The sequence below is a fragment of the Pseudophryne corroboree genome, chromosome 3, assembly GCF_028390025.1.
Source record: "Pseudophryne corroboree isolate aPseCor3 chromosome 3, aPseCor3.hap2, whole genome shotgun sequence".
Classification (NCBI taxonomy): domain Eukaryota; kingdom Metazoa; phylum Chordata; class Amphibia; order Anura; family Myobatrachidae; genus Pseudophryne; species Pseudophryne corroboree.
Genome location: NC_086446.1, coordinates 580,941,053 through 580,969,045, shown reverse-complemented (window position 1 = coordinate 580,969,045; position 27,993 = coordinate 580,941,053). Strand labels below are relative to the sequence as shown.

At 49.4% G+C, this 27,993-nt stretch overlaps 1 protein-coding gene across 4 annotated transcripts in view; it reads right to left on the bottom strand.

The window, feature by feature from the left end:
* FBXL15 (F-box and leucine rich repeat protein 15) overlaps nt 1-16,238 on the bottom strand; it is a 112,723-nt gene extending 96,485 nt beyond the window's left edge. The window contains exons 1-2 of one of the 4 annotated variants that reach the window (XM_063961405.1): nt 16,029-16,238; nt 15,618-15,745 (exon numbers count right to left, since the gene is read on the bottom strand). The gene's annotated coding sequence lies outside the window, so the exon portion shown is untranslated. Of the gene's footprint in view, nt 1-15,617; nt 15,930-16,008 lie in introns of those variants that run through there. The other 3 variants (XM_063961408.1, XM_063961407.1, XM_063961406.1) reach the window with 3 other exon arrangements.
* Between the last annotated feature and the right edge of the window lie 11,755 nt (nt 16,239-27,993).

The following is a 27,993-nucleotide window of genomic DNA, read 5'->3' as shown; positions in this document are numbered from 1 at the left end:
TCTCCGGAGTTCCGCGTCAGACAGAAGTCACCAGAAAAATGGTTCACAAGACATTTTCCTGGAGATTTGCAGATATGCAGAAGAGAGGTCTCCAGGAATATAGTGTGGACACCATGCTCCCAGAGACCTACGCATGCGCATATGCAATACACTGGCCCTCTACTCTCTCACAGTGTGTGTTTTTGCATGGATAGTTCATCCATAGTTTGTTTATTGGCAAGAGACTGCGTCCACTACAACTGAGATTGGAGTACTGCCTTGACTACAAAATTACTATGTTAGTAAATCCAGTCACAAAATAACCATTCTCAGCTGGTGAAATAATTCAGCATGATAGCAGCTATGCATCTTCTGGAATGGCCCATTGCATCCTTACACATTGCCATCTTTGCCTTGAACACCAGGAGCGCTCAAAACCCTATTTGGCCGATATGTGCGCAGCTCAACATCACATGGATGCTTGATTGTTTCTCTATTGCATTCTAGAAAATTATCTATAGAATCTGATTGTTTGCTAGTAAATGCACCCCCCAATAGTGCTCAGCCGCTTGATCCAGACCACCAGATCTCATCTAAGGAGCTACATTGGACATTACAGTAATCCTATAACTTGGCACTCAGGGCAGCAGGACTATGTGTGACCACTGATGGTACACATTTATTGACAAACTGAATACAATTTTGAACTAGTCTTAAGGGCCCTACACACTGGCAGATAACACAGAACGATATGAACGTCCTCGTTCATTAATGAACGAGAACTCGTTCATATCGTTCAGTGTGTAGGCACCAACGATGAACGATGCGCGGCCCCGCACTCGTTCATCGTTGGTGCCCCGTCGCTTATGCATGCAGGCCAATATGGACAATTTCGTCCATATTAGCGTGCAGTACTATGGAGCCGGGTGACGGGGGTAGTGAAGAAACTTCACTCCCCCCCGTCACTTCCCCCCTGCCGCCAGGTCGCCCGTCGGGAAGCTCGGCGGCGGATCGCCGAGTCTGTAAGGGGTATTAGTGTTTGGATTTATTTTTATTTTTTTTTTAAATATGAAGGTATTTTTTGTTACATGTATAATGCTTATGTTGTGCTCTATTCTTTTATATTGTATTCATACAAATATACTTGTTTTGGCAGTCTGATAGATGCTCTTCATGGAGAATAAAACATTCTTTGCTCATCTCTGTAGGACACGAATCTCCTCAGGTGGGATAATACATTTGGATCTATTGTGCACATCTCGGGGGAACATAACAGCCTACGACTTGCAGGCATCTGCGAGATGCTGGAGAGGTTTTGCCCTTTAAATGATTGCTACTTTAAAAAATCAGCCAGATTTGCCTGGTACTCACTGATGCCTTCAAGTCGCATCTATTACATTTACCCCCAACTGGGATATTTAATTAGCTCAGAAGAAACATAAACCCCCGATGTTTCTTCGGGTTTTGCGGTCAGGCTATTCAATTTGTTCGTCCGTTAAAAAGTGCCTTTTCACCCGAAAACACACAGGTTCAGTGAAACCTGTGTGTTTTTGGGTGAAATAGCCCCGTTTTTCAATGAAAACGGGGCGGTTATCAGGGATTTTGCTTCGCCAGTTTAGGCAGTTGATACAAAATCCATGATAAGCCGCGGCACGCACCAGCTTATCGGGGCTAATTAGATAGCCCCCGGCGGCGATACATTACACCCGACAGTATGTGCGGGTAACTGAATATCCCAGCAAATCTTCTTAACAAGGCCACAGCAACAGAAGCCATATCAAAGGAAAAAATATGCTTAACGGGCAGAATACTCACATGGGTTGTTCATGTACTACTGAATAAGCCAATATTATAAAGAATGTCCACTTTTGAACACTTTACTTACTTAATAGGGTGGGGGTGGTACTACCAATGTATCCACATGTACCTATCATTAAATCACACTAAATAGCCCTGTTAGGCGCAGTGCAGACTTTGGCGCCATGCAACCTTAAAATATGCAACTTTTTCTACAAAAATGCCAACCCTGACTGCTTAGTAAAAGATTAGCAAAATAATACCCCTTTTACACCGCCAGCTTGTAACACGGGTTATTGCACATGAGCGTGCATAACCTGTGTTGCTGTGCGGTGTAAAAGGGCCCAATTGGAATGGGTCTGGGACTCAGGGTCGACAACAAAAAGGTCGACACACCTTGGGTCGACGCCAAATGGTCGACACACCTTAGGTCGACATGGACAAAAGGTCGACAGGAACAAGGTCGACATGGAAAAAGGTCGACATGAGTTTTTTATGGTTTTTTGGTGTCGTTTTCTTCGTAGAGTGACCGGGAACCCCAATTAGTGCACCGCTTCGCTCGCCATGCTTCGGGCATGGTGCCTTCGCTTCGCTCGGCACAGATTACCGTTCCAATCGTAGTCCACGTGGATCGTTAAGTATGAAAAGGTTTGAAAAAAGAAAAAAAAAAAACACATTAAAAAATCATGTCGACCCTTTTCCATGTCGACCGTGTTCCTGTCGACCTTTTGTCCATGTCGACATTTTGTCAGTGTCGACCTAAGGTGTGTCGACCAATTGGCGTCGACCTAAGGTGTGTCGACCTTTTTGTTGTCGACCTGGAGTCCGGATACCATTGGAATAATCCTGGTCGAGTGAGCCGGTATTCCAAACTCGGGTAGCTTATAGGGTTGAACACGGGTTCAACCCAGCAACCTGTACTGTGTAAACGGGAAGCCGGGTCGATGCGACCCGTTTCCTCTTCACACTGTATGGACGGACGGTGCTTGGAGATCATGTGATCTCTAAGCACTGACCCCGCCGCGTCACCAACCTGGCAATATGCCGGGTTGGAAACAGCGGCAGAGAGAGGTCTGAGGCGGGTTGCGCCCGGGAAGCACCCGTGTCAGGCTCATGGGTGCAACCTGCTTAATTAGGTATAGAAGGGATATAAGACACAAATGTCAGGAAAAGTATGTAATCTGGGTAAGAGGCAAAAGCTAGAGGTCCTACAGTATACAGTACAAGTGACTTGCGCTCTGCACCGTTGTGCTTAATCGGCTACATTATACCAATTCCTTTGTGACAAAAACACTAAAACTAAATACTTCGTAAACTACAGTTTAGCTATATAGTACATTATTAATGAATTAAGAAGCAAAATTCTGGAAATTTACATGTGGCACCTCGCGCCATATGGAACAAAAAGCATAGGTGTATGAGAACACTGCTGTACTTATCAGGGGTAAGAGTCATTAGGTCGACCACACTTAGCCTGACAGTCATTAGGTCAACATGGAAAAAACGAGTTTTATGGTAAGAACTTACCCTTGTTAAAACTCTTTCTGCGAGGTACACTGGGCTCCACAAGTCTGGACAATGGGGTGTAGAGTAGGATCTTGATCCGAGGCACCAACAGGCTCAAAGCTTTGAATGTTCCCAGAATGCACAGCGCCGCCTCCTATATCACCCCGCCTCCCAGCACAGGAGCTCAGTTTATTTAACCAGCCCAATGCAGTAGCAGGAAAACAGACGACAACGGTTAGTAGCCACATACACTACACTCTCACGACAAGAGAAGTGTCAGCGGCTAATGCCATATCAACCCAAAGAAGCTAAGTGCGTCATGGTAGGCGCCCTGTGGTGCCCAGTGTACCTCGCAGAAAGAGTTTTAACAAGGGTAAGTTCTTACCATAAAACTCATTTTCTGCTGCGGGAGACACTGGTCTCCACAAGTCTGGACAATGGGGATGTCCTAAAGCAATTCCTTATGGGAGGGGATGCACTGTAGCGGGCACAAGAACCCGGCGTCCAAAGGAAGCATCCTGGGATGCGGCATTATCGAAGGCATAGAAACTTATGAACGTGTTCCCGGAGGACCACGTAGCCACCTTGCACAATTGATCAAGGGTCGCACCACGTTGGGCCGCCCAAGAAGGTCCAACAGACCGAGTAGAATGGGCCGTAATGTGAACAGGAGCTGACAGACCAGCCTTCACATAAGCATGCGCAATCACCATTCTAATCCACCTGGCCAGGGTCTGCTTGTGAGCAGGCCAGCCACGTTTGTGAAATCCAAACAAAACAAAGAGAGAATCAGACTTTCGAATAGAAGCAGTTCTCTTCACATAGATACGGAGAGCCCGTACCACATCCAAAGATCGCTCTTTGGGCGACAAATCAGGAGAGACAAAAGCTGGAACCACAATCTCCTGATTAAGGTGGAACGAAGAAACCACCTTAGGTAAATATCCGGGACGAGTCCTAAGAACCGCCCGGTCACGGTGAAAAATCAGATATGGGGAACTACAAGACAAGGCACTCTTCTAGCAGAGGCAATAGCCAGCAAGAACACCACCTTAAGGGAAAGCCACTTAAGGTCAGCTGAACCAAGAGGTTCAAATGGAGGATCCTGCAATGCCTCCAAAACCACCAACAAGTCCCAAGGAGTCACAGGCGGGACATAGGGAGGTTGGATATGCAACACACCCTGAGTGAAAGTATGAACATCAGGTAAAGTCGCAATTTTTCTCTGAAACCACACCGACAAGGCAGAAATATGAACCTTGAGGGAGGCCAGAAGCAGGCCTAAATCTAGGCCCTGCTATAGAAAAGCCAAAAGTTTGGCTGTACTAAACTTGGAAGCGTCACAATGGTTAGATGCGCACCAAACAAAGTAGGAATGCCAGACCCGATGGTAAATCCGAGCAGAGGCCGGTTTCCGGGCTGCAACATAGTTTTAATGGCCTCTTCAGAAAAACCCTTAGCTCTTAAGACGGAAGCTTCAAGAGCCACGCCGTCAAAGACAGCCGGGCTAGGTCCTGGTAGACACAGGGGCCCTGAACGAGGAGGTCTGGGCGTTGTGGAAGTAGAAGTGGACGCTCAGACGATAGACCTTGCAGGTCTGAGAACCAGTGCCGTCTGGGCCACGCCGGAGCTATGAGAAGCAGATTTCCTTTTTCTTGCTTGAACTTCCGAATTACCCTGGGCAGGAGTGACACCGGAGGGAACACGTACGGTAGCCGAAAACTCCACGGTACTGCCAGCGCATCCACGAATGCTGCTTGAGGATCACTTGTCCTTGCTCCGAAGACCGGACCTTGTGATTGTGTCGAGACGCCATCAGATCCACATCTGGAAGACCCCACCTTTCCACGAGGAGTTGAAACACTTCTGGATGGAGGCCCCACTCGCCGGCATGCATGTCCTGACGACTGAGAAAGTCCGCTTCCCAATTCAGGACTCCCGGAATGAATATTGCCGATATTGCCGGTAGATGGCGTTCTGCCCAACGTAGAATCCGTGAGGCTTCCTTCATTGCCAAACGGCTTCGAGTGCCGCCTTGATGATTTATGTAAGCCACTGTGGTGGCGTTGTCCGACTGTACTTGAACAGGACGGTTCTGAATCAAATGCTGGGCTAGGTTCAACGCATTCAAGACCGCCCGCAATTCCAGAATGTTGATCGAGAGGAGAGATTCCTCCTTCGTCCAGCGACCCTGCAAGGAGTACTGCTCCAACACCGCGCCCCAACCTCTTAGACTGGCATCTGTCGTCAACAGGACCCAGTTGGATATCCAGAAGGGACGGCATCTGCACAATTGTCGGTCCTGGAGCCACCAGAGCAGCGACAGACGGACCTCCGGAGTCAAAGAGATCATTTGAGACCTGATCCGGTGAGGCAGGCCGTCCCACTTGGCTAGAATCAGCTTCTGGAGGGGGCGAGAATGGAATTGAGCATACTCCACCATGTCGAATGCTGATACCATGAGGCCCAGCACCTGCATTGCCGAATGTATCGACACTTGCGGACGAGAAAGGTAGCAACGAATCCTGTCCTGAAGTTTCAGGACTTTCTCCTGAGACAAGAACAACCTCTGGTTTTGAGTGTCCAACAGCGCTCCCAGATGCACCATGGTCTGAGCAGGGACCAGGGAGGATTTTTCCAATTGATGAGCCACCTGTGGGCTTGTAGAAACCGGACCATCATATCCAGATGACGTAGGAGAAGATCTGGGGAATTTGCCAGGATTAACAAGTCGTCCAGATACGGCAGTATCCTGACCCCTTGACGGCGGAGTACCACCGTCATCATCACCATAACTTTGGTGAAGACTCGCGGAGCCGTTGTTAAACCAAAAGGTAACGCCCGAAACTGGTAATGGAGGTTGCCAATAGCGAACCTCAGGTATTGTTGATGTGACACTGCTATAGGAATATGCAGGTAAGCATCCTGTATGTCCAGGGAGACCATGTAGACCCCAGGTTCCAAGGCCAGAACTATAGAGCGAAGGGTTTCCATACGGAACTTGGAAACCTTCACAAACTTGTTCAGTGCCTTGAGGTTGAGAATGGGCCGGGAGGACCCATTCGGTTTCGGGACTTGAAACAGCGGAGAATAGTACCCCCGGCCCCTCTGAGCAAGAGGCACCTGTATTACGACTCCTGTATCCAGGAGCGTCTGTACCACCGAATGCAGAGTGTTTGCCTTTGTCTGGTCCGACGGGACGTCTGTCTGGCAAAATCGATGAGGGGGTCGGTTTTTAAAGGCTATGGCGTAACCTCGAGTGACGACTTCCCGTACCAGGCATATGAAGTGGTCTTCAACCATTCCTGGGTATACCCTAGAAGCCGGCCCCCCACCCTGGGATCCCCCAGGGGGAGGCCCGCCCCGTCATGCAGCAGGCTTATCGGTCTTGGCTGCTGGCTGACGGGCAGCCCAGGCTCTATTGGGCTTCGGCTTACCAGGTTTGGAAGTGCGGGCCTGCTTATGGTACGCCTGACCTTTTGCTTTACCTGAAGGATGAAAGGGGCGAAAGGACGTGCCTTTGGCTTTCGACACAGAAGGAGCTGTATTAAGGGGGGTACTCACGGAGCGATATTCTAAGCAATCTGACTAGATTGCTTAGAATATCGGCAGGATCGCTCCGTGTGTAGCCCCCTCGGCGATAGCGATGCGCGGCCCCGCACATCGCTATCGCCGCTGCTAGATTGGCCTGCATGCAGGCCAATCTAGCGGGTCGCTCACTTCACCCGCTGGGTGAAGTGAGCGGCCCCCCCGTCTCCCCCCGCACGCTCAGCACAGATCGCGCTGTGCTGAGCGGCAGGAGAGATGTGTGCTGAGCGGTTCGCTCAGCACGCATCTCTCCTTGATCGGCCCGTGAGTACTGGGCTTTAGGCAGACAGGCAGTTTTGGCAGTAGCCAAGTCAGCCACTATCTTATTTAAGTCCTCCCCAAACAGTATATCCCCCTTGAAAGGGAGTACCTCCAGGGTTTTTCTAGAGTCCAGATCCACAGACCAGGATCTCAGCCACAATATCCTGCGAGCCAGGACTGACGTAGTAGAGGCCTTGGCTGCTAGGATACCGGCATCAGAAGCCGCCTCTTTAATATAGCGAGAAGCTGTGACAATATATGACAAGCATTGTCTAGCATGGTCAGAGGAGATTTCAGCTTCTAACTCCAAGGCCCATGCTTCAATAGCCTCTGCCGCCCATGTAGCTGCAATAGTGGGCCTTTGTGCAGCACCCGTGAGGGTGTAAATCGCGTTTAGACAACCCTCGACATGTTTATCCGTAGGCTCTTTTAGAGACGTGACGGTAGTGTCAGGTAGAGCTGAGGAAACCACCATCCTAGCCACATGTGAGTCTACTGGAGGAGGCGTTTCCCAATTTTTAGACAGCTCTGGCGCGAGGGGATAGCGAGCCAGCATCTTCTTTTGAGGCACAAACTTCGTACCCAGGCTTTGCCAGGGTTCCTGATGTATATCCATAAGGTGGTCAGAGTGAGGTAAAGCTTGTTTAATCACCTTCTGACGCTTGAACCTATCTGGTTTCTTAGGAGGAACGGATGGCTCGGGATCATCCGTAATCTGCAGAATTAACTTAATAGCCTCCAAAAGATCAGGAACATCCACATGTGAACTACCCTCCCCATCAGCCGTATCTGAGTCAGAACCTGTGGGGTCAGTGTATGTGCTGTCTTCATCAGACGAGGTGTCAGTGACAGCAGTAGATTGTGGGGAGACGAGCGCTCGCTTAGAGGACCTCTTGGACTTAGGCGAGTGATGGTCAGACTTTTTAGTAGTCAGGGACTGGTTCAACTTCTTTAATTGAGCAGATAAATTGTCCGCCCACGGCGGGTTAGCTGCAGGGACCACATACAGTTGTACCGGCATTGGGGGTCCCATAGGGGGTGTTAGTTTATGAACTAGCGTTATGCAGAAGCGTGGAAAAAGCGGCCCACGGAGGGTCAGTATGTGCCTCCGTTGCCACAGTCCCACTGGGGGGCAAGGAGCCCCCAGAACCAGAGCCCACAGCTGCTATATTCTCCCCATATGTGCCTGTGGCTTCAGCAACACCAGCAGTGTGTTCTGCCCCAGAACCGTTACCCTCAGAAGCAGACATGATATAACTTGCAGTATGAGGTAACACAGTACAATTATTAGCAGCACTATATCCCTAAACCCAAACCCCTGCGCAGTGTAGTCAGCACCAGCAGAGATAAAGGAGAGATATGGTGACTAAATCACAGAGAAAAATACGTAACACAGTATATCTTTGTGAAAATCCTCTATTAAATAACACCTGACGCACCAAGCCCTCTCAGGTTATAGAATATAGGGATAGCAAGTTGAGTGAAAGCTGAGTAGTGTCCATCTCGTGGCTATCAATGCACACACAAATGGTCACAGTTTGTACAATGCAGAGGTTATTACAGACAATAATACTGCACTGGACTAGCTTACACAGCTATATAGTCAATAGATATAACACTACACAGTAATAAACTGGATGTATATCACAGGGTAATTGTACTATAAACCCCTGACTAAATGCACTCTTTCTTACTAACACTGACTAAAAAGGCAGGTAGAATACTTAAGTGTCATGTAAAGGCACAGCGCTGACAACCAGGCGGCTTTACATAGGAGGATTTGCCCATGCAGTCCCAGGAACAGTGAGCTGAGGAGTAATGGCGCCGCAGACACTGACAGGGAGTGAGGAAAAGACAGATGCAGCTCCAGGGTGGGAACACTTGCAGAAAATGGCGCCCTGGGGCTGGGGGAGGGGCTTCAGGTCTAAGCCTTATCCCCCTTGCTGGCAAAACCACCGGGTACTGCGGGCGATATTAAAATAGTTTTTTTATGAGAAAACCTGACCTGCGCCAAGGCCCTGGTGATCTAGTGGGATCGCCTGTATCCACAGTGTCCACCGCCAGCGCGCGCGGCCCGCCTCCCACTGACCACGCTGGATCGCGATAAAGACTGGGTACCGCGAGCGGGACCCACTTACCACCTCCCAAAGCGCAGCCACGCGATCCTGGAGAGCCCCAGCCGTGTGTGTCTAACATGAAGAAAACCGGAGCCTCCGCTGTAGGTACCCGGCAACCAGGGCTCAGGAGTGTACAGCGCCGCTGGGGAGAGCTGGAGCTGCAGCAGAGAATGTCACAAGACATTTACCACCGCTGCTGCCCTTGAAAAAGCTTTTCTCAGGGCTGCTTGGAGCAGCCCCTCTGTTAAGTGCCTGCTTACTGCAGCACCAACTGACAAACTGAGCTCCTGTTCTGGGAGGCGGGGTGATATAGGAGGCGGCGCTGTGCATTCTGGGAACAGTCAAAGCTTTGAGCCTGTTGGTGCCTCGGATCAAGATCCTACTCTACACCCCATTGTCCAGACTTGTGGAGCCCAGTGTACCCCGCAGCAGAAAGGCCGACATGAGGTATTTTATAACTTTTTTTGTGTTGTTTTCTTCGTAAAGCGACGGGGAACCCCAATTAGTGCACCGTGTCCGCTCACCATGCTTTGGGCAAGGTGCTTTGCTCCGCTACCGCTGCCCTCGGCACAGGTTACTATTCCCAATTGTAGTACACGTGGATCGTAAAGTATGAAAAAAAAAATGTGAAAAACACATGTCGAGCTACTACATATCAACCAATAGTGGTTGACATAATGACTGTTGACCAGATTTCTGCATCTTAATCTTCATTTCTCCAACATGAAACCCACGAGATATCAGTCAGCAAAGAAGTGGAGCACTAAACTCCTTCTTGCTATCCAGGTAAAGTCATTACAATTGAGAATATAAACGGGAACAGATTTTACACACTCAGGGCCTAGTGTAAGTAAATCAGTATAAGCTGCTCCCAAAAAGCATGCACAGAACAAATCGCATATTCGCAGGTAAGCAGATGTAGTGCGGATTTGCAGCTACTATATACTAGGGGGGAATTCAACTATGTGACAGTTTGCAAAAGGCAAATAAGGATAGCAGAAAATGCTGCATCTTAAGGTGCCCATACACTATGATAGTGTTCCTTCTAGGCTATTTCAGCAGGGTGCTGCACCCTGGCCATTTCTGAAATGTGAAAAAGCACCCTGCCCTTTCTCAGTGCACCCTGCAGGACCATAAATCTCCCACTTGTATACAGAATGCAACAGTAGAAGTACGTGTTACAATGTAGTTGTCTACCCCTTGCCCACCTCTGAAATTGGAAACACTTTCTATACTTAGCGAACTGTATGGCAGAGGAGGGACTGTAAATAGCATCACTGCAGGGCCGTCTTTTCGTATGGGATCAATGGGCTCTTGCCCAAGGGCACCAGGAGTTTAAGGGTCCTAGGCTGATAACTGAGGGTCCCCTCTTTCCAGGGGTACCAGATTTTTGAAAATCGGCCCTGGGGAACCGGAGATATCTGACTTGAAAGCAGTGGTCCCTATCCAAGCCTGTTAATTGCTCTTCCCAGCCAGATATCTCGGGTTCTGTCTGACTTACAGTTTTTCTGAGGATATAATCCAAAAGCTGGGACTCTCCCCTTTTGTTAGACACTGGCAGCTTGTCTCTACTATGCCCAGAACCACAGATATCAGCCTTCAAGAAGCCGGTCCCTGCTCCAGCTCCACACGCCTGGTATGCAGTTTTAGATTTTCGTTGGTGAATTGCTCTGACTCCTGAACTCTGATCCCCAAGTCCCCAGAACCTTCTGAAAGGTGTCCCCAGCACCTCCTGAAAGGTGTCCCCAGCACCTCCTGAAAGGTGTCCCCAGCACCTCCTGAAAGGTGTCCCCAGCACCTCCTGAAAGGTGTCCCCAGCACCTCCTGAAAGGTGTCCCCAGCTCCTCCTGAAAGGTGTCCCCAGCTCCTCCTGAAAGGTGTCCCCAGCTCCTCCTGAAAGGTGTCCCCAGCTCCTCCTGAAAGGTGTCCCCAGCTCCTCCTGAAAGGTGGGACTCTAGTTTTTTATCCCATTCAAATCTAAGAAATATATTTTCAGGAACTTGAGATATCTGCAGTCAAGCAAGCTGCCCTCCCACCAGAAAATGATGAATATTAAGCCCACTCCACTATCCACTCCTCTCGTACGTATTAAACACCCCCTATCACCCTGAACTTCATGCACCAGGGCCCCTTCATTCAGCACAATGCCCCCTTCTACAGTTTAGCCCCATCTGTGCAGTAAAGGAGTAATTAGCAGAAATTACTGCTCCGGGTCCTACATGCTGAGCGGAAGATAGAACGGGTGGTCTTCAGTATGCCGGCGGTCGGGCTCCCGGCGACCAGCATACCGGCGCCGGGAGCCCGGCAGCCGGCATACCGACACTTATTCTCCCTCGTGGGGGTCCACGCCCCCCCCTGGAGGGAGAATAAAATAGTGTGGCGCGCGTAGCGCGCCACCGTGCCCGTAGCGTGGCGAGCGCAGCGAGCCCGCAAGGGGCTCATTTGCGCTCGCCACACTGTCGGTAAGCCGGCGGCCGGCCTCCCGGCGCCGGTATGCTGGTCGCCGGGAGGCCGGCCGCCGGCAGATCGTAGTGAACCCGATAGAACACCCCATACCGCCCGCGGGACATCAAAGCTGACCCTGATAGCAACCCCTACCGCTGGAGGATGGGTAGGGGGCCCAGTACATTGCTGTGCCCAGGGGCCTACACTGCTGTTAAGACGGCCGTGCGTCACTGATGTGGCTCCTGGCATAACACAGCACTCTAATGAAGAGGGAAAGAACAGGGTAAGCAGTGAGCATGTGCTGCTTACACTATTTCCCTACTACAACAGGCTTATTTTTTCCTATACATTTTAACCCACTGCTTAACTTTTCTGTTTTACAACACAAGGATTATAACTACTTCAGCTCTGGAGGAGACATTTATAATCATCTACTTATATATATGCTACAGACGATCCTTCAAGAAGGCTGGAGATATACAGTATTTTTCTCAGTACAGATGTTAGGTGTTACATGGGTGTCCTATATGTATGTGGGGGAATATGATACACTAAGGGGAAAATGTATGTACAAAAAATATAAACATATGCGCTATGCTTTGTGCGCAAAGCGTCACATCAGAAATGTGCCCTTCAAAATAAAAATGTGCCCTCCTCAATGATCAGCAATCTGCCCTAAAAAATCCTAGAGTGAACACTACTATGACTATATTGGGCTCACGTATAACGAGTAAGTGGCCCACATCTTGGGGCAGATGTATTTACCTGGAGAAGGGATAAAGAAGTGATAAAGCAGTGAGAAGTGCAAGGTGATATTGCTGCAGCCAGTCATCACAGATTTGAAAAATGACAGTTAGGAGCCGACTGGCTGGTGCATAATCACCTTGCACTTATCACTGCTTTATTACTTCCTTATCCCTTCTCCAGCCTTAATACATCTGCCCCTGTGTGTGGTCCACTTACGATTACGATCTGAGGTGCGCTCCCGGGGGTCGTAAGTAGGGTTTTCAGATCTTACCTGCAGCAGGTTAGCACATCGTGAGTGAGGTAACCTGGACTCAAGGCCCCCATTCACTAGTCTGACACTAGTGGACACTTTTCATCAGGTTTCTGAACTAAAAGTCACATCGGTCGGCTCCTATGATCCGATGCACGGTCCCGTGTAAAGGCCCGTACACACTGGTCGATACATCGCGGGACCGTCGGCCAGTGTGTACGGGCGATACGTCGTTCACAGACGTATCGCGTCGGCAGCGCAGCACAGCCGACGGCCAATATATCTAACGATATATTGGTGCGTCGCTGTGTGTGTACGGGGCGGTCGTCCGACCGCCCGTACACATGCTGCGGCGGCCGGCGGTGATTGACAGGTGAACTGGGCGGGCGCCCGCCCAGTTCATGACGTCAGCCCCCCGACGGATCGGGCAGTGTGTATGCACAGCACACTGCCCGATCCGTACATAGATATATCTGCAGATCAATTGAAATATTATTTATTATTACCAGTTATTTATATAGCGCACACATATTCCGCAGCGCTTTACAGAGAATAATTGTCCATTCACATCAGTCCTTGCCCCACTGGAGCTTACAATCTATATTCCCTACCACATGTACACACACACACATTCACACAAGGGTTAATTTTTGTTAGGAGCCAATTAACCTACCAGTATATTTTTGGATTGTGGGAGGAAACCCACAAGTTCGGGGAGAATATACAAACTCCACACAGTTAGGGCCATTGTGGGAATTGAACCCATGACCTCAGTGCTGTGAGGCAGTAATGCTAACCATTACACCATCCGTACTGCCCATATATCTACTAGTGTGTACCCACCTTAAGAGATGTCTGAGCTATAAATCTTTGGTGCTGCACCAAGGATTTATCTGAATCTGGAGAAATCAGCGGCACATGATAGATCGCATTCCGGGAGAATTCAAGAGTAATCTGATGTAACATGCAGCTCAGACAAGTCGGCCTAGTGTATTGGGGCCTTCATGATATCGCGAGTCCAGGAGTAGGGAAGTTGAAGGGGTATGGCATGCGAAGCAGCACATGTGATACCTCGTCCTAATCTATAGGGGCCATTAGACAACTATCCTGCACACAAATTAATAAGGTCACCGCACTCTTTCGGAGCATCTTATATTCTAAATAATGTACAGAGCATTATACTATTTACATGCCTACCACTGGCAGAAAAACAACAATAACTCTGAAACAATAGAAGGTCATACACAAAGTACATATACAGGGCAGAATTCAATTGTTTTTTAAGGTGCGATAATTAATGGGTGCCCATTGTTGCAGTTCAATTGTTTAGGGCGCCCTTTAATTATCATGCCCAATAAGTCATGGTTTAGCTGTGTAAAGCAGCTAAACGCAAATAAACTCATGGGCACGAATGAAAAAGTGTTTTTTGTGTGCCCAAACAGCCAACTATTCGCACATTTCAGCTCACCACCTCCAGGAGAGTGAGAGCTGAAATGTGACTGCCATGGCTGATTGGAGCAACAACTGAATAGCTCTGATAGGCGGCCAATAGTTTAAATTCTTTAAAAAACAATTGAATTCTGCCCATAGCGGTCAACCTTAGATGAAGTACCAAATAAAATAATAGTAATTATTATTAGTATGCTTATATATTTTAAACCCTTTCATCTTCAATAAATCTCAACTAATACAGCACATTGTATAATACCAATTAAATGCTACCAAAGAAAGCAATACTGGAAAGAAGATCAGTATACATACAGCTCTATATACATACACACCTCCTACATAGAGCAATGTATACATACTCGGCCCCAGCATACAGGTCTGTATCTGTACATGCTCCCTACATACAGTGCTGTATACAAACTGTGAATATATATATATATATATATATATATATATATATATATATATATATATATATATATACACACACACACACACACACACACACACACATATATACACACGTCCCTTACATACAGCTCTGTATACATACATCCCCCTACATACAGCTCTGTATACATACATCTGCGGTCCCTACATAAAGCTCTGAATACTCCCTACATACAGCACTGTATATGTACATGCCCCCTACATACAACTCTGTATACATACGCGCCCCCCTACATCCAGCGCTGTATACATACCATGCTGTATATATATGCACCCCCTACATCCAGCGCTGTATACATACCACACTGTGTATATATATATATATATATATATATATATATATATATATATATATATATATATATATATATATATACACCCCCTACATACAGCTCTATATACATATGTGCCCCCTACATCCAGCGCTGTATACATACACACACCCTACATCCAGCGCTGTATACATATGCGGCCCCTATGTACAGCTCTATATACATACGTGCCCCTTACATTCAGTGCTGTACACATACCATGCTGCATATCTATGCACCCCCTACTTACAGATATATATACACATACATATACATACACACACGCCTCCTATATACAGCACTGTATACATATTATTATTAACAGTTATTTATATAGCGCACACATATTCCGCAGCGCTGTACAGAGAGAATATTTTGCCCATTCACATCAGTCCCTGCCCCAGTGTATGCGGCCCCTACATAGAGCTCTATATACATACGCCTCCTATATACAGCACTGTATACATACACGTCCCCTACATACAGCTCTGTATACTGTATATACACACAGCCTACAAACAGCTCTGTATACATACGTGCCCCATACATACAGTGTGGTATACAAAGTGACACAAACCCCTATATACAGCACTGTATACATACACCCCCCAACATACAGTACTGCACACATACACACGCCCTGCATACAGTTCTATAAACACACACACCCTACATACGTGACTACATGCATACATGCAGCTCTATACACATACATACCCACGACAGGCAGCGAGTTGTGACACTATGACCCTAACCGTGAGTTGCCGGCTCCTCTGTCTCCTCCCTGTGTCTTGCCTGCTGTCAAATCTGCCGGTTTCCCATGGCAACGGCAAGTGATGCAGCATCTGTCGCAGAAATAAGACGTTGAGCGTCACACTGGCGCCATCTTGGTGGAGGCGGTCCAGACTAATTTGCTAGTTTGCCGTACAGCCACATGTAGTGTTGTTGTGTTACGTGTGTTCTCCGTGTGAGTTACGGAGAAGTGTACACACAGCCGCACAGTACTGCTAGGAGTTTAATGAAAGGGAGCAATAGCTGTGAACATAAAGTATATCGCCCCCTCCTCTGAAGCCTGTGCTTGTGTCACCCATCACACGAGTTAACGTACCAAAGAAGGTAACAACTAACCAGTGGCGGAACTGTGGGAGGCAGAGCAGTCGGCTGCCGCCGGGCTCCTGACCTCCAGGGGGCACATCTCCTTCATTATCTTCTGCAGCCTAAATCTTTCTCTGCGGAGGAGCTGTGTCAGTGACACGGAAGCTGCCTCCTCGTTGTATATACAGAGCTGACTCTGGCTGCAGTTAGGGGGAGCTCCAGACAGAGCACATCTCCTCCCTCAGTGAAGCTCTGTGTTCCTCCGTTGGGCTAGCAGCAGGTAGGCACTGGCAGCACTTGCCTCACGCTGCACTAGGGGGTGTTAGTAGTGGGAGGGGGGATGCTGGGGGGTATTTAATAAATGTTGGCAGCTCTGTTTCTCTAACGTCCTAAGTGGATGCTGGGGACTCCGTAAGGACCATGGGGAATAGCGGCTCCGCAGGAGACTGGGCACAAAAGTAAAGCTTTAGAACTACCTGGTGTGCACTGGCTCCTCCCCCCATGACCCTCCTCCAAGCCTCAGTTAGATTTTTGTGCCCGAACGAGAAGGGTGCACACTAGGTGGCTCTCCTGAGCTGCTTAGTGAAAAGTTTAGTTTTAGGTTTTTTATTTTCAGTGAGACCTGCTGGCAACAGGCTCACTGCATCGAGGGACTAAGGGGAGAAGAAGCGAACTCACCTGCGTGCAGAGTGGATTGGGCTTTTTAGGCTACTGGACATTAGCTCCAGAGGGACGATCACAGGCCCAGCCATGGATGGGTCCCAGAGCCGCGCCGCCGGCCCCCTTACAGAGCCAGAAGACAGAAGAGGTCCGGAAAATCGGCGGCAGAAGACGTCCTGTCTTCACCAAGGTAGCGCACAGCACTGCAGCTGTGCGCCATTGCTCCTCAGCACACTTCACACTTTGGTCACTGAGGGTGCAGTGCGCTAGGGGGGGGCGCCCTGAGCAGCAATAAAAACACCTTGGCTGGCGAAAATACATCACATATAGCCCCCAGGGCTATATGGATGAATTTTAACCCCTGCCAGAATCCATAAAAAAGCAGGAGAAAAGTCCGCGAAAAAGGGGCGGAGCCTATCTCCTCAGCACACTGGCGCCATTTTCCCTCACAGCTCAGTTGGAGGGAAGCTCCCCTGGCTCTCCCCTGCAGTCACTACACTACAGAAAGGGTTAAAAAAAAGAGAGGGGGGCACTAATTAGGCGCAGTATTAACAATACAGCAGCTATAAGGGGAAAAACACTTATATAAGGTTATCCCTGTATATATATAGCGCTCTGGTGTGTGCTGGCAAACTCTCCTTCTGTCTCCCCAAAGGGCTAGTGGGGTCCTGTCCTCTATCAGAGCATTCCCTGTGTGTGTGCTGTGTGTCGGTACATTTGTGTCGACATGTATGAGGAGAAAAATGATGTGGAGACGGAGCAGATTGCCTGTAATAGTGATGTCACCCCCTAGGGGGTCGACACCTGAGTGGATGAACTGTTGGAAGGAATTACGTAACAGTGTCAGCTCTGTATAAAAGACAGTGGTTGACATGAGACAGCCGGCTACTCAGCTTGTGCCTGTCCAGACGTCTCATAGGCCGTCAGGGGCTCTAAAGCGCCCGTTACCTCAGATGGCAGATATAGACGCCGACACGGATACTGACTCCAGTGTCGACGGTGAAGAGACAAATGTGACTTCCAGTAGGGCCACACGTTACATGATTGAGGCAATGAAAAATGTTTTACACATTTCTGATAATACGAGTACCACCAAAAAGGGGTATTATGTTCGGTGAGGAAAAACTACCTGTAGTTTTCCTGAATCTGAGAAATTAAATGAGGTGTGTGATGATGCGTGGGTTTCCCCCGATAACAACTAAAATGTTATTGGCATTATATCCTTTCCCGCCAGAGGTTAGGGTGCGTTGGGAAACATCCCCTAGGGTGGATAAAGCGCTCACACGCTTGTAAGAACAAGGGCTCTACCCTCTCCTGAGATGGCCGCCCTTAAGGATCCTGCTGATAGAAAGCAGGAGGGTATCCTAAAATGTATTTACACACATACTGGTGTTATACTGCGACCAGCAATCGCCTCAGCCTGGATGTGCAGTGCTGGGTTGGCGTGGTCGGATTCCCTGACTGAAAATATTGATACCCTAGATAGGGACAGTATATTATTGCCTATAGAGCATTTGAAAGATGCATTTCTATATATGTGTGATGCACAGCGGAATATTTGCCGACTGGCATCAAGTCTAAGTGCGTTGTCCATTTCTACCAGTAGAGGGTTATGGACACGACAGTGGTCAGGTGATGCGGATTCCAAACAGCATTTGGAAGTATTGCCTTATTAAGGGGAGGAGTTATTTGGGGTCGGTCTTTCAGACCTGGTGGCCACGGCAACAGCTGGGAAATCCACGTGTGTACCCCAGGTCGCCTCTCAACATGAGAAGACGCCGTATTATCAGGCGCAGTCTTTTCGTGGACAAGCGGGCAAAAGGTTCCTCATTTCTGCCCCGTGACAGAGGGAGAGGAAAAAGGCTGCAGAAATCAGCCAGTTCCCAGGAACAGAAACCCTCTCCCGCCTCTGCCAAGCCCTCAGTATGACGCTGGGGCTTTACAAGCAGAATCAGGCACGGTGGGGGGCCCGTCTCAATGAATTTCAGCGCGCAGTGGGCTCACTCGCAAGTAGACCCCTGGATCCTTCAGGTGATATCTCAGGGGTACAAATTAGAATTCGAGACGTCTCCCCCTCGCCGTTTTCCTAAAGTCGGCTTTACCGATGTCTCCTTCTGACAGGGAGACAGTTTTGGAAGCCATTCACAAGCTGTATTCCCAGCAGGTGATAATCAAGGTACCCCTCCTGCAACAGGGAACGGGGTATTATTCCACACTGTTGTGGTACCGAAGCCGGACGGCTCGGTGAGACCGATTCTAAATCTAAAATCTTTGAACACTTACATACAGAGGTTCAAATTCAAGATTGAGTCACTCAGAGCAGTGATTGCGAACCTGGAAGAAGGGGACTACATGATGTCTCGGGACATCAAGGATGCTTACCTTCATGTCCCAATTTACCCTTCTCACCAAGGGTACCTCAGGTTTATGGTACAGAACTGTCACTATCAGTTCAGACGCTGCCGTATGGATGGTCCACGGCACCCCGGGTCTTTACCAAGGTAATGGCCGAAATGATGATATTCCTTCGAAGGAAGGGAATTTTAGTTATCCCTTACTTGGACGATTCCCTGATAAGGGTAAGATCCAGGGAACAGTTGGAGGTCGGTGTAGCACTATCTCAGGTAGTGTTGCGGCAGCACGATTGGATTCTCAATATTCCAAAATCGCAGCTGGTTCCGACGACTCGTCTTCTGTTCCTAGGGATGATCCTGGAAACAGTCCAGAAAAAGGTGTTTCTCCCGGAGGAGAAAGCCAGGGAGTTATCCGAGCTAGTCAGGAACCTCCTAAAACCGAGCCAACTCTCAGTGCATCAATGCACAAGGGTTCTGGGTAAAATGGTGGCTTTCTACGAAGCAATCCCATTCGGCAGATTCCACGCAAGAACTTTCCAGTGGGACCTGCTGGACAAATGGTCCGGGTCGCATCTTCAGATGCATCAGCGGATAACCCTGTCACCAAGGACAAGGGTGTCCCTCCTGTGGTGGTTGCAGAGTGCTCATCTTCTAGAGGGCCGCAGATTCGGCATTCAGGACTGGGTCCTGGTGACCACGGATGCTAGCCTGCGAGGCTGGGGAGCAGTCACACAGGGAAGGAATTTCCAGGGCTTATGGTCAAGCCTGGGGACATCACTTCACATAAATATCCTGAAGCTAAGGGCCATTTACAATGCTCTAAGCTTAGCAAGACCTCTGCTTCAAGGTCAGCCGGTGTTGATCCAGTCGGACAACATCACGGCAGTCACCCACGTAAACAGACAGGGTGGCACAAGAAGCAGGAGGGCAATGGCAGAAGCTGCAAGGATTCTTCGCTGAGCGGAAAATCATGTGATAGCACTGTCCGCAGTATTCATTCCGGGAGTGGACAACTGGGAAGCAGACTTCCTCAGCAGACACGACCTCCACCCGGGAGAGTGGAGACTTCACCCAGAAGTCTTCCACATGATTATAAACCGTTGGGAAAAACTCGACAGGTATTGCGCCAGGTCAAGGGACCCTCAGGCAATAGCTGTAGACGCTCTGGTAACACCATGGGTGTACCAGTCAGTGTATGTGTTCCCTCCTCTGCCTCTCATACCCAAGGTACTGAGATTGATAAGATGGAGGGGAGTAAGCACTATATTCGTGGCTCCGGATTGGCCAAGAAGGACTTGGTAACCGGAACTTCAAGAGATGCTCACGGAGGATCCGTGGCCTCTACCTCTAAGAAGGGACCTGCTCCAGCAAGGACCCTGTCTGTTCCAAGACTTACCGCGGCTGCGTTTGACGGCATGGCAGTTGAACGCCGGATCCTGAAGGAAAAAAGGCATTCCGGATGAAGTCATCCCTATCCTGATCAAAGCCAGGAAGGATGTAACCGCAAAACATTATCACCGCATTTGGCGAAAATATGTTGCGTGGTGCGAGGCCAGTAAGGCCCGACGGAGGAAATTCAACTGGGTCGATTCCTACATTTCCTGCAAACAGGAGTGTCTATGGGCCTGAAATTGGGGTCCATTAAGGTTCAAATTTCGGCCCTGTCAATTTTCTTCCAAAAAGAACTAGCTTCAGTCCCTGAAGTTCAGACGTTTGTAAAAGGGGTACTGCATATACAGCCTCCTTTTGTGCCTCCAGTGGCACTTTGGGATCTCAATGTAGTTTTTGGGTTCCAAAAGTCACATTGGTTTCAACCACTTAAATCTGTGGAGTTAAAATATCTCACATGGAAAGTGGTCATGCTGTTGGCCCTGGCCTGGGCCAGGCGCGTGTCAGAATTGGCGGCTTTATCCTGTAAAAGCCCTTATCTGATTTTCCATTCGGACAGGGCGGAATTGAGGACTCATCCTCAGTTTCTCCCTAAGGTGGTTTCAGCGTTTCACCTGAACCAACCTATTGTGGTGCCTGCGGCTACTAGGGACTTGGAGGACTCCAAGTTGCTAGACGTTGTCAGGGCCCTGAAAATATATGTTTCCAGGACGGCTGGAGTCAGAAAATCTGACTCGCTGTTTATCCTGTATGCACCCAACAAGCTGGGTGCTCCTGCTTCTAAGCAGACTATTGCTCGTTGGATTTGTAGTACAATTCAGCTTGCACATTCTGTGGCAGGCCTGCCACAGCCAAAAATCTGTAAATGCCCACTCCACAAGGAAGGTGGGCTCATCTTGGGCGGCTGCCCGAGGGGTCTCGGCTTTACAACTTTGCCGAGCAGCTACTTGGTCAGGAGCAAATACGTTTGTAAAATTCTACAAAATTGATACCCTGGCTGAGGAGGACCTGGAGTTCTCTCATTTGGTGCTGCAGAGTCATCCGCACTCTCCCGCCCGTTTGGGAGCTTTGGTATAATCCCCATGGTCCTTACGGAGTCCCCAGCATCCACTTAGGACGTTAGAGAAAATAAGAATTTACTTACCGATAATTCTATTTCTCGTAGTCCGTAGTGGATGCTGGGCGCCCATCCCAAGTGCGGATTGTCTGCAATACTGGTACATAGTTATTGTTACCAAAAAATCGGGTTATTGCTGTAGTGAGCTATCTTTTCTAGAGGCTCGTCTGTTATCATGCTGTTAACTGGGTTTAGATCACGAGTTATACGGTGTGATTGGTGTGGCTGGTATGAGTCTTACCCGGGATTCAAAATCCTTCCTTATTGTGTACGCTCGTCCGGGCACAGTATCCTAACTGAGGCTTGGAGGAGGGTCATGGGGGGAGGAGCCAGTGCACACCAGGTAGTTCTAAAGCTTTACTTTTGTGCCCAGTCTCCTGCGGAGCCGCTATTCCCCATGGTCCTTACGGAGTCCACAGCATCCACTACGGACTACGAGAAATAGAATTATCGGTAAGTAAATTCTTATTTTTGTGTGTGCATGTTTTTAAGTGATGTGTGTGTGTGTGTGTGTGTGTGTGTGTGTGTGTGTGTGTGTTTAAGTGAAGGAGGCTTTTGTAAGTGAGGCATGTGTGCAAGTAAGGTGTGTCATCTGTGTGTGTGTGTGTGTGTGTGTGTGTGTGTGTGTGTGTGTGTGTAAGTGAGGTGTGTGTGTGTGTTTAAGTGAAGGAGGCTTTTGTGAGAGGCATGTGTGTAAGTGAGGTGTGTGCGTTTAAGTGAAGGAAGCTTGTGAGAGGTGTGTGTGTGTGTGTGTGTGTGTGTGTGTGTGTAAGTGAGAGGCATGTGTGTGTGTGAGAGAGGTGTGTGAGTCGTGTGTGTGTGTGTAAGGCATTTGTGTGTTTTTAAGTGAAGGAGGTGTGTATGTGTCTGTGAGAAAGAGGCATGTGTGAGAGGCGCGCGTTTGTGTTTAAGTTAGAGATGAGCGGGTTCGGTTTCTCGGAAACCGAACCCCCCCGAACTTCACCCTTTTTACACGGGTCCGAGGCAGGTTCGAACCTTCCCGCCTTGCTCGGCTAACCCGAGCGCACCCGAACGTCATCATCCCGCTGTCGGATTCTCGCGAGATTCGGATTCTATATAAGCAGCCGCGCGTCGCCGCCATTTTCACTCGTGCATTGGAGATGATAGGGAGAGGACGTGGCTGGCGTCCTCTCCGTTTATTGTTGAACTTGATTGCTTAATTGTGGGGAGGACTGGGGAGCAGCTGTTAGGAGGAGTACAGTGCAGAGTTTTGCTGATAAGTGACCACCAGTTTCTCTGACGTCCTAGTGGATGCTGGGAACTCCGTAAGGACCATGGGGAATAGACGGGCTCCGCAGGAGACTGGGCACTCTAAAAGAAAGATTAGGTCCTATCTGGTGTGCACTGGCTCCTCCCTCTATGCCCCTCCTCCAGACCTCAGTAAGAATCTGTGCCCGGCCAGAGCTGGGTGCTCCTAGTGGGCTCTCCTGAGCTTGCTAGAAAGAAAGTATTTGTTAGGTTTTTTATTTTCAGTGAGATCTGCTGGCAACAGACTCACTGCTACGTGGGACTGAGGGGAGAGAAGCAAACCTACCTGCGTGCAGCTAGCTTGTGCTTCTTAGGCTACTGGACACCATTAGCTCCAGAGGGTTCGAACACAGGGCCTGACCTCGATCGTCCGTTCCCGAAGCCGCGCCGCCGTCCCCCTTGCAGAGACAGAAGAAGGAGATGAAATCGGCGGCAGAAGACTCCGGTCTTCATTAAGGTAGCGCACAGCACTGCAGCTGTGCGCCATTGCTCCCACTGCACACCACACACTCCGGTCACTGTAGGGTGCAGGGCGCTGGAGGGGGGGGGCGCCCTGGGCAGCAATAAGAATACCTTTTGGCACATTATGCACATAATACAGTCTGGAAAACTGTATATGTGCAAAAACCCCCGCCATTAAGATATACAAAACGCGGGAGAAGCCCGCCGCTGAGGGGGCGGGGCCTTCTTCCTCAGCACACCAGCGCCATTTTCTCTTCACAGCTTCGCTGGAAGGACGCTCCCCAGGCTATCCCCTGCAGTATCCTGTACAAGAAGGGTAAAAAGAGAGGGGGGGCACATAAATTTAGGCGCAAATAAGATAATAAGCAGCTATTGGGAAAAATCACTCATTATAGTGTAAATCCCTGTGTTATATTGCGCTGTGGTGTGTGCTGGCATACTCTCTCTCTGTCTCCCCAAAGGACTTTGTGGGGTCCTGTCCTCAGTCAGATCATTCCCTGTGTGTGTGCGGTGTGTCGGTACGGCTGTGTCGACATGTTTGATGAGGAGGGTTACGTGGAGGCGGAGCAAGGGCAGATAAGTGTGGTGTCGCCCCCGACGGGGCCGACACCGGATTGGATGGATATGTGGAAGGTCTTAACAGACAGTGTCAACTCCTTACATAAAAGGTTCGATGACGCAGCAGCCTTGGGACAGCCGGGATCTCAGCCCGCGCCTGCCCAGGCGTCTCAGAGGCCATCAGGGACTCATAAACGCCCGCTAGCTCAGGTGGTAGACACAGATGTCGACACGGAGTCTGACTCCAGTGTAGATGAGGATGAGACAAATGCACAGTCTACAAAAGCCATCCGATGCATGATTACTGCAATGAAAATTGTATTGCACATTTCTGATATTAACCCGGTTACTACCAAGAAGGGTATTATGTTTGGGGAGAAAAAGCAGCCAGTGACTTTTCCCCCATCTGATGAATTAAATGAATTGTGTGAGGAAGCGTGGAGTTCCCCCGATAAGAAACTAGTGATTTCTAAGAGGTTACTGATGGCGTACCCTTTCCCGCCATCGGACAGGTTACGTTGGGAAACATCCCCTAGGGTGGACAAGGCGCTCACACGCTTATCAAAAAAGGTGGCACTGCCGTCTCAGGATACGGCCGCCTTAAAGGATCCTGCGGATAGAAAGCAGGAAGCTATCCTGAAGTCTGTGTATACACACTCAGGTACTATACTGAGACCTGCTATTGCTTCAGCATGGATGTGTAGTGCTGCAGCCGCATGGTCTGATACCCTGTCAGACAACATTGATTCCCTCGACAGGGATACTATTTTGCTAACCATAGAACATATAAAAGACGTCGTCTTATATATGCGGGATGCACAGAGGGACATTTGCCTGCTGGCATCTAGAATTAATGCAATGTCCATTTCTGCCAGGAGAGTATTATGGACTCGGCAGTGGACAGGTGATGCTGATTCTAAAAGACACATGGAGGTTTTGCCTTATAAGGGTGAGGAATTGTTTGGGGACGGTCTCTCGGACCTCGTATCCACGGCAACAGCCGGGAAGTCAACTTTTTTACCTCAGGTTCCCTCACAGCCTAAGAAATCACCGTATTATCATGTACAGTCCTTTCGGCCTCAGAAAGGCAAGCGGATCAGAGGCGCATCCTTTCTGCCCAGAGGCAGGGGTAGAGGAAAGATGCTGCACCAGGCAGCCAGTTCCCAGGAACAAAAATCCTCCCCCGCTTCCTCTAAGTCCACCGCATGACGCTGGGGCTCCACAGGCGGAGCCGGGTGCGGTGGGGGCGCGTCTCCGAAACTTCAGCAACCAGTGGGTTCGCTCACAAGTGGATCTCTGGGCTGTACAAATTGTAGGATACAAGCTGGAGTTCGAGGCGACTCCCCCTCGCCGTTACCTCAAATCAGCCTTGCCAGCTGCTCCCAGGGAAAGGGAGGTAGTACTGGCGGCAATTCACAAGCTGTACCTCCAGCAGGTGATAATCAAGGTTCCCCTCCTTCATCAGGGACGGGGTTACTATTCCACAATGTTTGTGATACCGAAACCAGACGGTTCGGTGAGACCCATTCTGAATTTAAAATCCTTGAACACTTATATAAGGAAGTTCAAGTTCAAAATGGAATCGCTCAGGGCGGTTATTGCAAGCCTGGAAGAGGGGGATTTTATGGTGTCGCTGGACATCAAGGATGCTTACTTGCATGGCCCCGTTTACCCACCTCACCAGGAGTACCTCAGGTTTGTGGTACAGGATTGTTATTACCAATTCCAGACGTTGCCGTTTGGTCTGTCCACGGCACCGAGAGTATTTACCAAGGTAATGGCCGAAATGATGATACTCCTTCGGAAGAAGGGAGTTATAATTATCCCGTACTTGGACGATCTCCTTATAAAGGCGAGATCCAGAGAGCAGTTGTTAGTCAGCGTAGCACTCTCTCGGGAAGTGTTGCAACAGCACGGCTGGATTCTGAATATCCCAAAGTCGCAGCTGATTCCTGCGACGCGTCTGCTCTTCCTGGGCATGATTCTGGACACAGAACAGAAGAAGGTGTTTCTCCCGGTGGAGAAGGTCCAGGAATTGTCATCTCTGGTCAGGGACCTCCTGAAACCAAAACAGGTGTCGGTGCATCACTGCACGCGAGTCCTGGGAAAGATGGTGGCTTCTTACGAAGCAATTCCCTTCGGCAGGTTCCATGCAAGGATCTTTCAGTGGGATCTGTTAGACAAATGTGTTGATCACCCTGTCCCCAAGGGCCAGGGTGTCTCTGCTGTGGTGGCTGCAGAGTGCTCATCTTCTCGAGGGCCGCAGATTCGGCATACAGGACTGGGTCCTGGTGACCACGGACGCAAGCCTCCGAGGATGGGGGGCAGTCACTCAGGGAAGGAACTTCCAAGGACAGTGGTCAAGTCAGGAGACTTCACTACACAAAAATATACTGGAACTAAGGGCCATTTACAACGCCCTGAGTCAAGCAGAGCCCCTGCTTCAAAACCAACCAGTGCTGATTCAATCAGACAACATCACGGCGGTCGCCCATGTAAACCGCCAGGGCGGCACAAGAAGCAGGATGGCAATGGCAGAAGCCACAAGGATTCTCCGATGGGTGGAAAATCACGTGCTAGCACTGTCAGCAGTGTTCATTCCGGGAGTGGACAACTGGGAAGCAGACTTCCTCAGCAGGCACGACCTCCACCCGGGAGAGTGGGGACTTTATCCAGAAGTCTTCACGCAGATTGTGAACCGTTGGGAACGGCCACAGGTGGACATGATGGCGTCCCGCCTCAACCAAAAGCTAAAAAAATATTGCGCCAGGTCAAGGGACCCTCAGGCGGTAGCTGTGGACGCACTAGTGACACCGTGGGTGTACCAGTCGGTTTATGTGTTCCCTCCTCTTCCTCTCATACCCAAGGTACTGAGGATAGTAAGAAAGAGAGGAGTAAGAACTATACTCATCGCTCCGGATTGGCCAAGAAGAACTTGGTACCCAGAACTACAAGAAATGATCTCAGAGGACCCATGGCCTCTGCCTCTCAGACAGGACCTGTTACAGCAGGGGCCCTGTCTGTTCCAAGACTTACCGCGGCTGCGTTTGACGGCATGGCGGTTGAACGCCAGATCCTAACGGAAAAGGGCATTCCGGATGAAGTGATTCCTACGCTGATAAAGGCTAGGAAAGACGTGACAGCACAACATTATCACCGTATATGGCGAAAATATGTTGCTTGGTGTGAGGCCAGGAAGGCCCCTACAGAGGAATTCCAGCTGGGTCGATTCCTGCACTTCCTACAGTCAGGAGTGACTATGGGCCTAAAATTGGGATCCATAAAGGTCCAGATTTCGGCCCTATCTATTTTCTTTCAAAAAGAACTGGCTTCACTGCCTGAAGTTCAGACGTTTGTTAAGGGAGTGCTGCATATTCAGCCCCCTTTTGTGCCTCCAGTGGCACCTTGGGATCTTAACGTTGTGTTGGATTTCCTGAAATCCCACTGGTTTGAGCCACTTAAGACCGTGGAGCTAAAATCTCACGTGGAAAGTGGTCATGCTATTGGCCTTAGCTTCGGCTAGGCGTGTATCAGAATTGGCGGCTTTGTCATGTAAAAGCCCTTATCTGATCTTTCATATGGACAGGGCAGAATTGAGGACTCGTCCCCAATTTCTCCCTAAGGTGGTATCAGCGTTTCATTTGAACCAACCTATTGTGGTGCCTGCGGCTACTCGGAACTTGGAGGACTCCAAGTTACTAGATGTAGTCAGGGCTTTGAAAATCTATGTAGCCAGGACGGCTGGAGTCAGGAAAACTGACTCGCTGTTTATCCTGCATGCACCCAACAAGCTGGGTGCTCCTGCTTCAAAGCAAACTATTGCGCGCTGGATCTGTAACACGATTCAGCAAGCTCATTCTGCGGCAGGATTGCCGCATCCTAAATCAGTAAAAGCCCATTCCACAAGGAAGGTGGGCTCTTCATGGGCGGCTGCCCGAGGGGTCTCGGCTTTACAGCTTTGCCGAGCTGCTACTTGGTCGGGTTCAAACACATTTGCTAAGTTCTACAAGTTTGATACCCTGGCTGAGGAGGACCTTGCCTTTGCTCATTCGGTGCTGCAGAGTCATCCGCACTCTCCCGCCCGTTTGGGAGCTTTGGTATAATCCCCATGGTCCTTACGGAGTTCCCAGCATCCACTAGGACGTCAGAGAAAATAAGAATTTACTCACCGGTAATTCTATTTCTCGTA